Here is a 14,400-nt window from a genome sequence, read left to right on the forward strand (position 1 = left end):
TGCAAGGCAAGCAGCCAACCTGATCCAGCACTGCAATCTTTCTAAAACAACTCTCAGAGGCCGTCAGGCCCAGGCAGGCAGCAGCTAGCCTGGTGTGCTCTGTGTCTCTTACTGAGTGGCCTCAGGCTAGGCTGTGCCACCACTCACCCCACCCCACGACTCTGAAACACAGCCCCATCCAACTCACCTACTACCCAAGGTATTTTCAGTAGCTGTGACTTCGGAAGCAGCCAGTGGGTGGTGGCTGGACTTGGGATGCCCAGTGCCTTTGGCTGAGTGACCCTAGGCCCAGCACTATCTAGGTCCAGCACGAGTAGATACCAAATGTGAATTGTTCTTTAGGTCCTAACAGGTGGTCCCAGGCTGATCACAGGCAGCAGATCTCGGGTTGTACGGGAGCCCCTTCCAAAGGCCCTAGAAACAACATACCTGGTGGTTGGCTTTGGACCACAACAGAGAATCACCCAATTAGCCCCCAAAAGCAGCACACCTAAAAGGTGGTCTCAGCAGGCACCAGAGATCCACTGAGGCAATTCCTGCTCAGTGAAGTCGGTCCTTGCACAGAAACATGTATGCCATGGTCATGGTCAATCTTCACAGCCAGGCAGCCTGAGGGTCAAACTTATCCACTAACATACAAAAGCAGTCAGGCTCAGCAAAAACAGCAGGTCACACTCACCTGCACAGGAAACTCTCCTGAGCATCGAGCTATGGTGATCAAGCAGACTGTGCTTCTGGGGCCACCAGGACATCTACTACAGAAGGTCACCCTGCCAAGACTGGGAGCCATAGTGGATCTACCTAATATATAGAACAAACACAGTAAAAATGAGGAGACAAAGAACATGTTTCAAATGAAAGAACAGAACAAAACTTCAGAAAAATAACTTTGAAAAATGGTGGCAAGCAGTCTACCAGATACAGAGTTCAAAACACTGATTATAACAATGTTCAATAAACTTAGGGAAAGAACAGATAAACTCAGTGAGAACTTCAACAAAGAGATAGGAAGCATACAAAAGGGCATAGAAACCATAAAAAATAATGAGCCAGAAATTAAGAATACAATAACTGAAATAAAAAAAATAGAAAAAATGACAGCAGATTAGAAGAAATAGAGGATAAAACTAATTTTTAAAAAAAGGGAGCAGAAAAAAATTAGAACAGTAAACAAAATTGTTTTAATGAAAATACTTTAACAGACCTCTGGCACAATATCAAACATAACAATTTCACATCTAGGGGTACTAGGAGAAAAGAGAAAACAAGGGGTCGAGAACTTATTTGAAGAAATAATGACTAAAAACTTTCCATCATCTGGTGAAGTAAATAGACATCCAATTCCAAGAAGCACAGAGTCCCAAACAAGATGAACCCACAGAGGTCCATATCAAGAAACACTATAATTGAAATGACAAAGATTAAAGATAAAGAAAAAATTTTAAGTGCAGCAAGAGAAAGGCAGTTGGTTACCTACAAGGCAGCTCCCATAAGACTGTCAGCAGATTTCTCAACAGAAACTATGTGGACCAGCAGGGATTGGCATGAAATATTTTAAATGATGAAAAGAAAGGACCTATAACCAAGATTACTCTACCCACCAGGGCTAACTCTGAAAACTGAAAAAGAGATAAAGAGCTTCCCAAACAAAAAAGCTAAAGGAGTTTGTCACCACCAAACCAGTAATACAAAAAAAAAAAAAAAAAAAAAAAAAGGTTAAAGGGACTTCTCAAAGAAGAAAAGAAAAAATAGCAATAAATATATACTTATCAATAATCACTTTACATGTAAATGGATTGAATGCTCCAATTAAAAAAACAGAGTAAGGCCCTGGCCAGGTAGCTCAATTATTTAGAATATGATCTTGATAAATCAAGGTTGCTGGTTCAAACTCTGGTCAGGGCACATACCAGAATCAACCAATGAATTCATAAATTAGTAGAACAACAAATTGATGTATCCTCTCTCATGCTCCCTCCCTCTCTTAACCCTTTTCTCTCTCTCCCTCTTACTCTGTCTCAAAAAATATCAATACATATACTTTTAAAAATAAAAAAGGGCTCTTGGTTCCTGAGATTAGTATTAGAGAGGAGAGCAGAGTAAGGCCACATGGAGGAGGCCCAGGAGAAGCAGCCAAAATGGTGGAGTGCTGTAGGAGAAGCCAGTTTGTGTAGAGTTTGTGCAGAGAGAAGGAGATGGGAAACAGAGGTAAACAAGGCTGGTGAGGTACAAACTTTTGATCCTAAGAAAACTCAGATAAGTCAGTAGCTTTGTGAGCAATGAATGAGTGGGTTTTGGAGCCCAGTGTGTGTTTTTACTTACCCGCTGGGTGCAAGCTAGGATTAAAGCTAATGGCCCACCAAAAAAAAAAAAAAAAAAAAAAAAAAAAAAAAAGAAAAAATAATTAATTAAAAAGTATAGGGTAACTGAATGAATAAGAAGACAGAACCCATACATATGCTGTTTATAATAGACCCACTTCACAGAAAGACACATTCAAACCAAAAGTGAAAAGATGGAAAAATGTATACCATTCAAATTAAAAACAAACAAACAAAAATACAAAAGATCAATAACACCAAGAACTGGTTCTTTGGAAAGATAAACAAAATTGATAAACCTTTAATAAAATTCATTAAGAAAAAAAGAGAGAGGACTCAAATAAATAAACTCAGAGAAGAAAGAGAAGTGCCAACTGACACGAAGAAATACAAAGGATTATAAGAAAATGCTATAAAAAATTATATGCCAACACATTGGACAGTTCGAAAGAAATGGATAAATTCCTCAAACCATGCACTTTTCCAAGACTGAATCATGAAGAAAAAAAATATCTAAACAGACTGACAACTACTAAGAAAATCAAATCAGTAATAAAATAAAATAAACTCCCATGAAACAGAAGTCCTGAACCATATGGTTTCACAGGTAAATTTTACCAAAAATTTAAAAATGAATTAACGCCTACACCTATCCTTCTCAAACTATTTCAAAAATTTGAAGAGTAGGAAAGGCTCCCAAACCTATTTTACAAGGTGAGCATTACCCTAATTCTAAAACTTGACCAAGATATTTCAAAAAAAGAAAAATTATAAGCCTATATTATAATACTAATGAACACAAATGCAAAAAATTATTGAAAAATATTAGCCAACTGATTTCAGCAATACATTAAAAGATCATATATCACAATCAAGTGAGGTTTTACCCAGAATGCAATGTTGGTTTAATATCCACAAATCAATAAAAAGATATACTACATAAACAAAACAAAGGATAAAAATCACACAATCATACCAAAAGACGCAGAAAAAGTATTTTACTTAACTCAGCATCCATTTATAATAAAAAACCCTTTAAAAAGTGAGAGTAGAGGGAACATAACTGAACATAATAAAGGCCATATATGACAACTCTACAGCTAACATCATAATCAATGTTGAAAAGCTAAATGTATTTTCCCCAATATCAGGAACATAACAAGAATGTCCACTGTCATCACTTTTATTCAATTAGTACTGGAAGTCCAAGCCACACCAATCAGATCAGAAATAGAAATAAAAGGCATTCAAATTGGAAAGGATGAAGAAGAACTCTCCTTATTTGCAGATAGGCATGACACTATAGAGAGAGAACCCTAAAGATTTCATCAATCATTAAAATTGATCAATGAATTCAGTAAAGTAGTGGGATACAAAATTAATATTCAGAAATCCATTGCATATTTATAAACCAATAACAGAATACCATGAAAATAAATTAAGGAAACAATCCCATTTACAATTGCATCAAAATAAAAACCTAGGTAAAAAAACTCATAACTCAGAAATTATAAGTCATGAAAAATTAAATTGAAGATACAGATAAATAAATGAAAGCATATACTGTGCTCATGGCTAGAAAAAATTGACAGAATTATAACGTTTGTACTACCCAAAGAAATCTATAGATTCAATGCAATTGCAATTCCTATCAAAATACCGATGGCATTCTTCACAGAACTTAAAGTTTATATGAGACCACAAAAGACCCCAAACAGCCGTTTCAGCCTAGAGAAAGAAGAACGGAGTTGGAAGTATCATGCTGCCTGATGGCAAACTATATGACAAAGCCATAGTAATCAAAACACTATGGTACTGACATAAAAACAAGCACAGAGATCAATGGAACAGAACAGGGAACCCAGAAATAAACCCATGACTACATGGTCAATTAATATTTGACAAAGGAGGCAAGAATATACAACAGGGCAAAGACAGACTATTCAATAGTGTTGGGAAAATGGAACAGACACATGCAAGAAGAAGAAGGAGGAGGAGGAAGAAGAAGAGGAGGAGGAGGAGGAGGAAAAACAACTAGATCACCATCTTACACCATGTACAAGAATAAGCCCAAAATGGAAAAAAAGACTTCAGTGTAAGACTTGAAACCATAGAATTCCTAGAAAAAAACATAGGCAGTAAACTCTCTGACATGACTCTTAGTAACATTTTTTTCTGATAAAGCTCCTTAAGCAAAGGAAACAAATGGGGGGGAAAAAACCAAATCTCATATAATAAGTCAAAGCCTAATTTCAAATTGTTTAAAAATATTAATAAAAGAAAGAAACCCTAAAATGCTAGAAAAAAATGGAGTGAGCACTTAAAATAGTAAAGGTTTTTTATTGTAACCTGGCATAAAATTATGAAAACATTATATAGATTTGATTCAGATTGGGCAGCTCTCTAGTCTTTCATTTTTTCATAATTTTTCTTATTATGAACAATAAGTATTATTATTGCTTTTACAAAAAAAGGGGGGCAATATTAAAAACAGCCTATCTCAAGTTCTCTTTGACTTTTTGGTATTTTTATGACAATTTAATTTGGTAAAAGAACAAGATATTTTAAAAGTTTTTTGGGGATGTTGAATCTAATGTAAGAATAAATGTCTCTGAAATGTATTAAATCATGTACAAAGGAATATATAATTTTAGTACAGTGTTGGGTGCAGAAGTTCCTAGAAAGAAGTTATTAAATACTAGAATAGTCTATCTAAAAAGGTATCATAAATTATACATTAGTATTAGGTGATGTATTTTATTTTCTTAATACTTAGACATCATGGTAGTTGGGTGTTTTATGAGTAAAGTTGCACAGGTCAATGCTCAAAGTAAACACTAAGAAGACAAAAATGTCACAGTTCCTATACAGTATTTGTGTAAGTTCTAAAATCTTTAATCTATACTTTTGTATAAAATGTGGTGGATATTTTCCCCCAAAATACAAAATGACCTTTTTTAGTTTAATTGCTCTGCTTCTGTTGTTTTTGTTTTAGGGATTAGAGAAATAGAAAAAGAAAGAAAACTCTAAAAGACAAGTGAAGTGATAATATAACATAAAAAGTAATTTACCACTGCCTTCTGCAGTATGATTTTCTCAAACCAGCACTGTTTGGTTAAGGAAATGACAATGTTATTGAGAAGCAGGAAACATTGACCCAAGAACGCTGGGTACTTTTCCACTACAACCTCTTTCTGCAACAGGTTGTCTCAGTCTTGGCATTGTTGACATTTGGACAGGATAACAATTTTTGCAGGGCTGTCTGTGGAGTGCACGATGTTTAGCAGCAGTGGCCGTGGCCTCTGCACTAGATGCTAGTTGTAACAACTGAAAATGTCTCCAGATATGCCCTTGCGCAGGCAAAATCAACTCTGCTTGAGAACCACTGGTCTAGAGGTTAACAATCATATCTGTAATGTAGTCAAGGCCCTAGGCATTGAGCATGTTATCTGTTCCTAAGGATACACTTATAATCTATGTCTGGATGACATACAGTATAGACTTGTTTACTCCATCAGTTCAGTCCTAAAACCGCCAAGGAGTGTAATTACTGGATCATCTGGGAAGAATATGTTAAGTTTTGTAAGAAATGGCCAAACTGTCTTCTAGAATGTTTGTACCATTTTGCATTTCCATTAACAATTAATGAGAATTCCCATTGCTTCACTCTACCTCCCAATCAATATTTGTCATTGTTTCAGATTTTGGCCATTCTAACAGAGGTATAGTGTTATTTCCTTTTAATTTGCAATTCCCTGATGACATATGATGTCAAATATCTCAAATTTTTAACAACTGGTTATGGTTGTATCTTTAATTTTCTCTGATTAGCATTCCTAATACATTGTATTTCAATATCTACTTAAATAGTAATAAAAAGCATAATATTTAATTGCTTCAAAGTACTTGAATTTGTGGATATTTTATCCATTGTATCTTTACATTGGTTCCAGCACTTGATCCTTTTGTTGAATTTATATGTTCATTATTCATCAAAGAAACTATCACTTTCTGATAGTTTAGGTAAATTTCTTAGTCCCTTCCTCAGAATGTTACCATATTATAGCACCTACCATATTATATTGAAATGATCTCCAAAACCTCTGCCCCTCTTATCAAGCTGTGCATCCTGCAAGAACAGAGACTGCGTCTTAGTAGTGTTTTGCATTGGTGGTATTTGCTGTTCAATAAATATTTACTAAACCTAACTATAGTAATATTCTTTCTGTTGTTCCCTAGAAGTCATGCATATTTATTCATATAAATTAAGATTTAGAATTTCAAAATATAAGATTTTACAAAAATATACACTATCATGAATTACTGCCTCTGCCTAACTCTTCTAGGCTAGCTTAATTAAGAAGCGCTTTGGAAGTCAATTTACTGCTATATCTGGGAATTTTTCAAAGCATTCTGTTTAGAAAATTCTTCTTAGGATTCCAGTCCAGTTACTTGAATGACCACTGGAATCCTATTTTCTTCACAGTTTAATAGTTAGCAATCATGATAATTTCCTCTTGCCCTCTGAGGTCTGAACTTGGAAATTTATGCACTTATGCTTGATGCTCGTGCATTCATTCATTCATTCAATAATTCACTACTTCTCTACTTCTTTTTTTTTTTTCTGAAGCTGGAAACGGGGAGAGACAGTCAGACAGACTCCCGCATGCTCCCGACCGGTATCCACCCGGCACGCCCACCAGGGGGCGATGCTCTGCCCCTCTGGGGCGTCACTCTGTCGCGACCAGAGCCACTCTAGCGCCTGGGGCAGAGGCCAAGGAGCCATCCCCAGCGCCCGGGCCATCTTTGCTCCAATGGAGCCTTGGCTGTGGGAGGGGAAGAGAGAGACAGAGAGGAAGGAGGGGGGGTGGAGAAGCAAATGGGTGCTTCTCCTGTGTGCTCTGGCCAGGAATCGAACCCGGGTCCCCCGCATGCCAGGCCGACGCTCTAGCGCTGAGCCAACCGGCCAGGGCCACTTCTCTACTTCTTTATTGAACTCATATTACCTGCCAGATCTGTGGGTCAACAGATGAATAAAACATTGTCTCTGCCCTTGAGAAATTCCAGATTAGTAGGGGAGGAGGCTCTGCACTATAATTTAGTAAGTCTCATAAGATATTTATGTACAGAGTGTAAAAAAGCACTACTGTATTTTGTCAAGTTTTAATACTCTATTTCCTCAGTGGTAGAAATACCTTAACCAAGTTTAGAAAAATATTTTACCTCTCCTAGCAAAATAAGGCTTCCTAAGCCTTTAATGATTTGTATTGATGATAAAGCAAGTTTTAAATAAAAATAAGAAAAAGTTTTCTAAGCACCACTTTCTGTGACTATCAGAGAATCTGAGTGATAAAGGAGAGAAGAAAAAGAAAAGTAGTATTTTTAAAGATTTTCCAGCAATACTAACCATTCTCAGTCACTAAAGTGTTTTCATATTGCATCACAAAGACTTCTCATTGGTAACAAGTAACTGATAATTTATCTTTCCATTCCAGTCTCAGGAAAATGGATGTTAGACAGCCATAGGCTTTCAAAAGCAAACACAAGAAATAGTTTTTAACAGTGATTCCATTGTGTATTAATAAAGTTACACTTTTCTTCTGTGAGAAGCCTTTAAATAGCATGCCTACAGTATTTGGTACCTAGAGCAGATCATTTCCCGAATATATGCTTTCTCCTTACATGAAAATTATTTTCAAAAATAATCACCAAATGAAATAATGATAATGGTCAGCAAAGAAACTCACTATATATTTTATTTTATTAAACTTTATGATATAATCAAGCTTGTAATGAATTATTAATTTTAAATGAACAGGAAAGAAAAAAGTAATGGATTAATCTTTTTAAACTATATTTGAGGAAAAACATTAATTTGTTGCACTAATGAATAAATGAAAATTAAATACCAATTCAACAAAAATAACAATTTTAAAAGAATACATTTTAATTTTCAAGGTATTACTCATATTTAGTAATATCTTTCATGTATGAACTAAAATTTGCTTTGTTAAGTAAAAATAATACACCTAAGAGCTCATAGTTACAGTCACTATTTTAAATTTTAAATCCAAAGGAAAACTTCAAATGATCCTACGGAGTTATATGATCAAAATAATTCAAGTCCTGAGTCTTTGTCTTTATAATCATTGTGCTTTCCATGTTTATTTCAAGCCAAGATTTAACAAAAAATATGCAGTATCAGTTACTAAAACTGAACCATAACTTTAGAGATTGTTTAGAACTTAAGACCAGCAAAATATTTTTTCAGGGAGAAATATTTTATCACTGACATAGTTTAAAATTGCTGGCAGTTAGTAATAATAAAAACCTGACAGTAAAAATCAGTTTTATTACTGTTTCTAAATACTCTGAAGACAAAGCTCCCCTTATTCGCCTGCTGTGAAGTCTCCAGGCCTGTGGTGATGCTCCTGGAATGGCACTTACTGTACCATTTACCTACAGGTACTGTCAAGTCTACAAGTAATAATGTCTCATGATTACGTTTCTATGCCGAACACTGTACCAGGGACTCTTAATACATTACCTCTTTTGAGCCTCACTGCAATTTAACAGTGCAAGCACTCTTCCTTATTCTCATTTCATGAAAGGAGAAACAATCGTTGGGCCACTGAGTAATTTGGTTCAGGTCATATGACAAAAAACACAGGCGGCGCTCAGACTCAGGTCTGCCTGGCTCAAAAGCCCTAATCTACCCAGTACTTTTTCCATTTATTTATGCAATGAATAGGAACTGAGTGCCTTCTGTATGCAGTAATAGAGCAGTATCTAAGAAACAGTCTCTGACAGCCTGATCAATGGTGGTGCGGTGGATCGAGCATCGACCTGGGATGCTGAGGTCTCAGGTTCAAAACCCTGAGGTTGCCGGCTTGAGCGTGGAGTCATAGGACATGATGCCATGGTCGCTGGCTTGAGCCCAAAGATCACTGGCTTGAAGTCCAAGGTCACTGGCTTGAGCAAGGGAGTCATTGGCTATGCTTGAATCCCCGGGTCAAGGCACGTTTGAAGAGCAAGCAATGAACAACTAAAGTGCCGCAACTATGAGTTGATGCTTCTCATCTCTCTCCCTTCCTGTCTCTCCCTCCCTCTCTCTCTCTTTCTAAAAAACAAACCAAAAATCCCAGTCCCTGTCAGAAAAGGCTTCTAAGATTAGTTGAGATTAGTCGAGCATCCTCTTGGTGGCCACGCTCCTATATCTATTACACAAATTTGTTTTACCTTTTTAGAAACCTCATCTCAGTGATACTGTGGACTAGTATGCACTCTTCAGTTTCTCCACTTTTTTCTGTCCTCTCATCCTGGAACTCCTGTTAATCAGCTATCAGCTTCAAGTTTGACCCTCCAACTTTTATATCTCATTTTCTACCTACCTTTTTTCTTGCTTGTTCTACTTTCTGGGTTAATTTTATCAATTGTGACTTCAAATACTTCCATTTTTTTAGAATTCTCATTTATTCTAGCTGCTAACAGTCTCAGAATTTTTATTTTTGAAAGTGATTTGTAATATTTGAACACGAGCTCATTTCCAACAGAAGTTGCTCTTGTTTTTGTTAGCCCCAGCAGCCACTCTCGTGGGTAGCAGTGTATTTGTCTCTGTATGGGCTCCTCATGTTTCTCTGAGCCAGAGCAAATTCAGCCAAGTGTTCCTGCACTCCTCTCATGAGAAGTCTGAATTTGGACTCCACACCTACTGGCAGCTGGCATCACATGGTCAAGCTTGTTTGGGGTGAATAAGAACAAGGACAGAAGTATAGAGCCCAGATTTGGACTTGAGTTTGGGGATTGGCTGACCGCACAGACTGCATTTCTGCTCAAGTGGAATATTTACAAGAATATGAAAATTAAGACAAATTTTGGTTGCTGATGTGGCGTCCCAGGTAGGAGCAGCTCCAACTTGGGCCTAGAAATACATTTCAACATTTGTAATCCTTTCATTCTAGCACAGATTCCCAAGACCCCACAGTGAAGGCGCACTAGCCCTCCAGCTCTTGCAGCTCTGACTCTGTTCCCACCAGGAGTTTGTGCACAGTCTTTATTTCTGGAATCTGGTGATTTTATCCTCTTAGTTTCAAGCTTTTTCTTATGCTTTATCCAGAATTTCCATTTGCTTTGAGAGAAGGGTTTTGGAATAGCTTTACATCCAGTGACCCACCTTCCTTAGTATTTTTCCTCTCACATCCACAGAACCCCCAAACAATAATCCCCTCTGCAAAAATCTCTTGAACTCTCTCCTCTTTAGACACTTGTTTTCCTCCCTTCTCTGTCCTCCAGATTATTCATGACAATCACTCAGAACCAGGTCAGGAAAATACAGCCTTCCTTAGAGGGTTCTTTTAAGTGGGAAAGGCGCTGGGAGGGGAAAAGATTAGGAACACTCATAGATTTTAAAGTGAAAGCTATTATCCTGTTGCTTGTAGCTGACCTAGTGAGTGCCTGGATGGACTTTAAAGATGTAACAGCATTTTATTGTTTTCATCTCCTGATTTAGAGGTCTGTCAGGAGGGATACACTGCTTGGCACAAAGTTAAGAAAATATTTCATTTCAAAGTTTTACAACCAAGGTTTCAAGATGGTAGTTTTCTTTGCAATATAGAAAGTGGTAGAACCTTAAAACAGAAGGTCAAAGGTCCCCTTAAGGCAGGGGTCTCAAACTCAACTCAGCATGTGGGCCGCAGAGCAAGATCACAGCCATTCGGCGGGCCGCACTAGGTCTACAAAAGGCAACTGTTACGCAACACTTTTCTCACTGCAGTTGAAAACAAAAAAAAATCAGTACAACAAGCACAATCGTACATGCAGTTTACTCAGTGTCACAAAACGACCAGAAACTGTAGTTCGCATCGCAACTGCTGTTAACTAAGCTAATATCTAGCTAGGATGCTAGAGAAATGAAAAATACAAGTAGGCCCCTAGGCTTACTTAATTTTATCCAAAATATTTTGAACTTCATGGATTAGTCTGCGGGCCACACAAAATTGTTCGGCGGGCCGTATGCGGCCCGCGGGCTGCGAGTTTGAGACCCCTGCCTTAAGGGCATATATGAAGCATTGAAAATTTCCTTTCTCTTGGACTCCTGGTAAGTCACATTTTGCATTTACTTTTAAACTGTTTCCCTACATCCTAACTCTTTCTACTTAGCCAGTCAGTGCCTTCAGTGCACAACTTTTCCATAGTCTTCCCTGCATCACTTCCCCTTTGAATTTAATAACAGTAGCAGTACAACAGTTGGAGATAAGATGATCTTGAGTGTATTCTAGGTGGTGGCCAGCCTCAAAGCCTCAAAATAAACAGGGGCAGAGAGTAAAGCTAAAGAGGCCTCAAGTAGCATATGCAATATGGATAATTTAGGAGGGGATTTAATGGTTTAATGAAGATGGTGACAGAAGCTGACATTTATTGTATCATGATATTTAACAGGAATTAACCTAGTGCCTTACATAATCTAACACCCCTGTGATTTAGCTGCTACTGTTCTTTCCAGTTTACAGATAAGGAAACAGAGGCACCAAGTGTTAAAGTATCTTTCTCAAGGTGATGCAATGAAGAAAGTAACATAGAAAGGAAAAAAAGCCAAGGATAAAACTAGAGATGCTCTGGGACATCTCAGCAGGAGAAACTGATAGACAATATATCTATTGTGCTGTGGTTAATGCAAATCTGCCAAAATTCCTTCAGTCTCCTACTTTCTTCACTCCCAGTTTCAAATCCCAAGAGAGTGTATTTAATATGCAAAGCTTTGGCCTGGTCCTGTTAAATTAGTGGGCAATGATTAGGGAACATCATAATGTAATACAGATTATGGTCAACCCCATATACAAGGGGTACAGTCTAGAAATGCAGTACAGGCTGTAAGTGGCTGCTACTCCAAGTGGAGTCTACTTTGTGACCTAATGGTGCAAGAAGCTATCTCGATTTTCTGCAGCTGATATATTGTCCAAAAATAAGAGAATTGGGAATCATCTATTATTTCTTAACAAGAAAAAGTCTTCCCTGAGGACGTAAAAAAAGCTATTTGGACTTAAGGCCCAAATTTAATTTAACCTGGGCAATCCATTAATTCTCAAGTGAAGAATTTAATCTGGTCCTAGGGTTTTCGGTGACTTCAAGCAACTGGCAGAAGCAAATTCTAATAATCTCTAGGAAAACTTGCTTTTAACTCACGTCTCAAAGAATTCCCATAGTTACAACACCAAAAACATGAGTGCAGAGTCCAAAATCAAAAGCCACATGAAAACAGGCTCCATGTGCAAAAACAAGAAGAAACAACAGACAGCACAGAAGACCCACACAATTTTCAATATTGGACTTAAAAGACCCAGAATATAGACTATGCTTAATTTGGCTAGAAAATAAAAAAACAAACTAAACTTCTAGAAATGAAAAGTAATCAAAAATTTTGAGATGGACTATATGCAATAAAAAGTAAGAGAAATGGAGGATAAAATGCGACATCTGCCTCAGAGATGTCCTTCCTACAGATTGATATTTTTCAACCTTTGGGCGGCAAGAGTTAACCATCCCAATGTTGTATGAAGATTATAGACCCAGTGATCTAGTAGTATTTGCTTATGCTCAGGGTGATTTCTACCTTAGCAGTCCCCGAAATACCGGTAATTCTTCTATTTCCACTCATCCCCAAACATAAAAAGGTTGAAAAACACTGCAATAGATTGTCTGAGACAATAAAGTAAATAGGAAACATGCACCACTGAAGATAAAATTGTTGAGAATTTTCTACAATTGTTGCAGGACATTAATTCTGAAGTTCAGAAACCCTCTCAAATCCTGAGCATGGTTAAAACATGGTTTTAAGGAAGGGAAGGAAAGAAGGAAGGAATAAATAAATCATACCTATATTCATCGCTTTGAAACTGAGAAAGTATCAGAGATTTTAAAAGCAGCCAGAAGAAAGAAAAGGAGGGAGGAAGGAAGACCGAATTTTAGATAAAAGTACAGAAAATAAGTAATTGTTATCAGGATTGAGGTAAATTTTCTTTGGGGTTCATGCATATGACAGGCAAGTATGCTGATTGAGGTGAAAAAGTCTGGACTACAAGAAAATGTCAAGGAGAGGGAAATCAAGAAACACAAATGCATACTGTCTCAACTTCACTGAAAAAATACGTTAACATTAAATTATTAACTAAAGACAAATTAAGACAGGTGGAAAATAACAGCCAACCTTTATTGAATGCAAACGTTTTTAAAAAACAGAAACAATGAACAGTGAAGGACTATCAAGGGTAAACATTTGCGAGATGGAGTCAAAAGGTAGAAAAAGACATCGCACAGGTCTACAGACGTCTTTTACTGGCTCTTTACTCACCACAATCTGAAGTTATTCCTAGCACAGATCATTAGATATTGAGGGTCTATTCGTTATTTTATTTATTTATTTATTTATTTTTTGCGGGTGATCAATTTCATTACAATGACAAGACGGACGCAAAAGAGCGTATACGAGACTATTGAGAACTATTTGTGTATTTTTTTAATACGGGAAATATTCACTCCGTATTTAATATGAACTATTTTAGTTACAGGTAAGCCAATCAGACGTCCCATTTACATTTTTAGGAATGGATACCAAAGATCAATTCCAGCAGCGAGTTCTTTTGAAAGAGTTCAAACTGCCCGAACTTTGCTGGGTATTCCAGCGTCAGAACCTTCGCCCTTTCTCCAGCACTAGTTGAAACCCATGACTCACTAACGCGGAGCTTGTAATCACAGCAGAGAGAACAGGTGAAAAGTTGTTCCTACTCGCTTTCTACAGGCGCATACAACTCCCGTCGTCCCCTGTAAAAAAACCCCAACAAATAAACAGAGGCACCGCATTTCAGACTCTGTGGCGCAGCCTTCGCCGCGGCGCCTGGTACTTGTAGTTTCCAAGTGAAAACTGTCCGCACGTCCACGCCTGCTGCGAAGGCGGTGAAACTACACTTCCCACAAAGGCGCGCGGAAGGGCTTCGGGCGGCCTACGTCACCGCCCCAGCCAGCCAATAGCAGCTCTGGCCGGCAGTGAGGCAAGCGCCGTCAGGCGCCAAAGTGGTTTTTTTTT

The sequence above is a fragment of the Saccopteryx leptura genome, chromosome 2 (assembly GCF_036850995.1).
Source record: "Saccopteryx leptura isolate mSacLep1 chromosome 2, mSacLep1_pri_phased_curated, whole genome shotgun sequence".
Classification (NCBI taxonomy): Eukaryota; Metazoa; Chordata; class Mammalia; order Chiroptera; family Emballonuridae; genus Saccopteryx; species Saccopteryx leptura.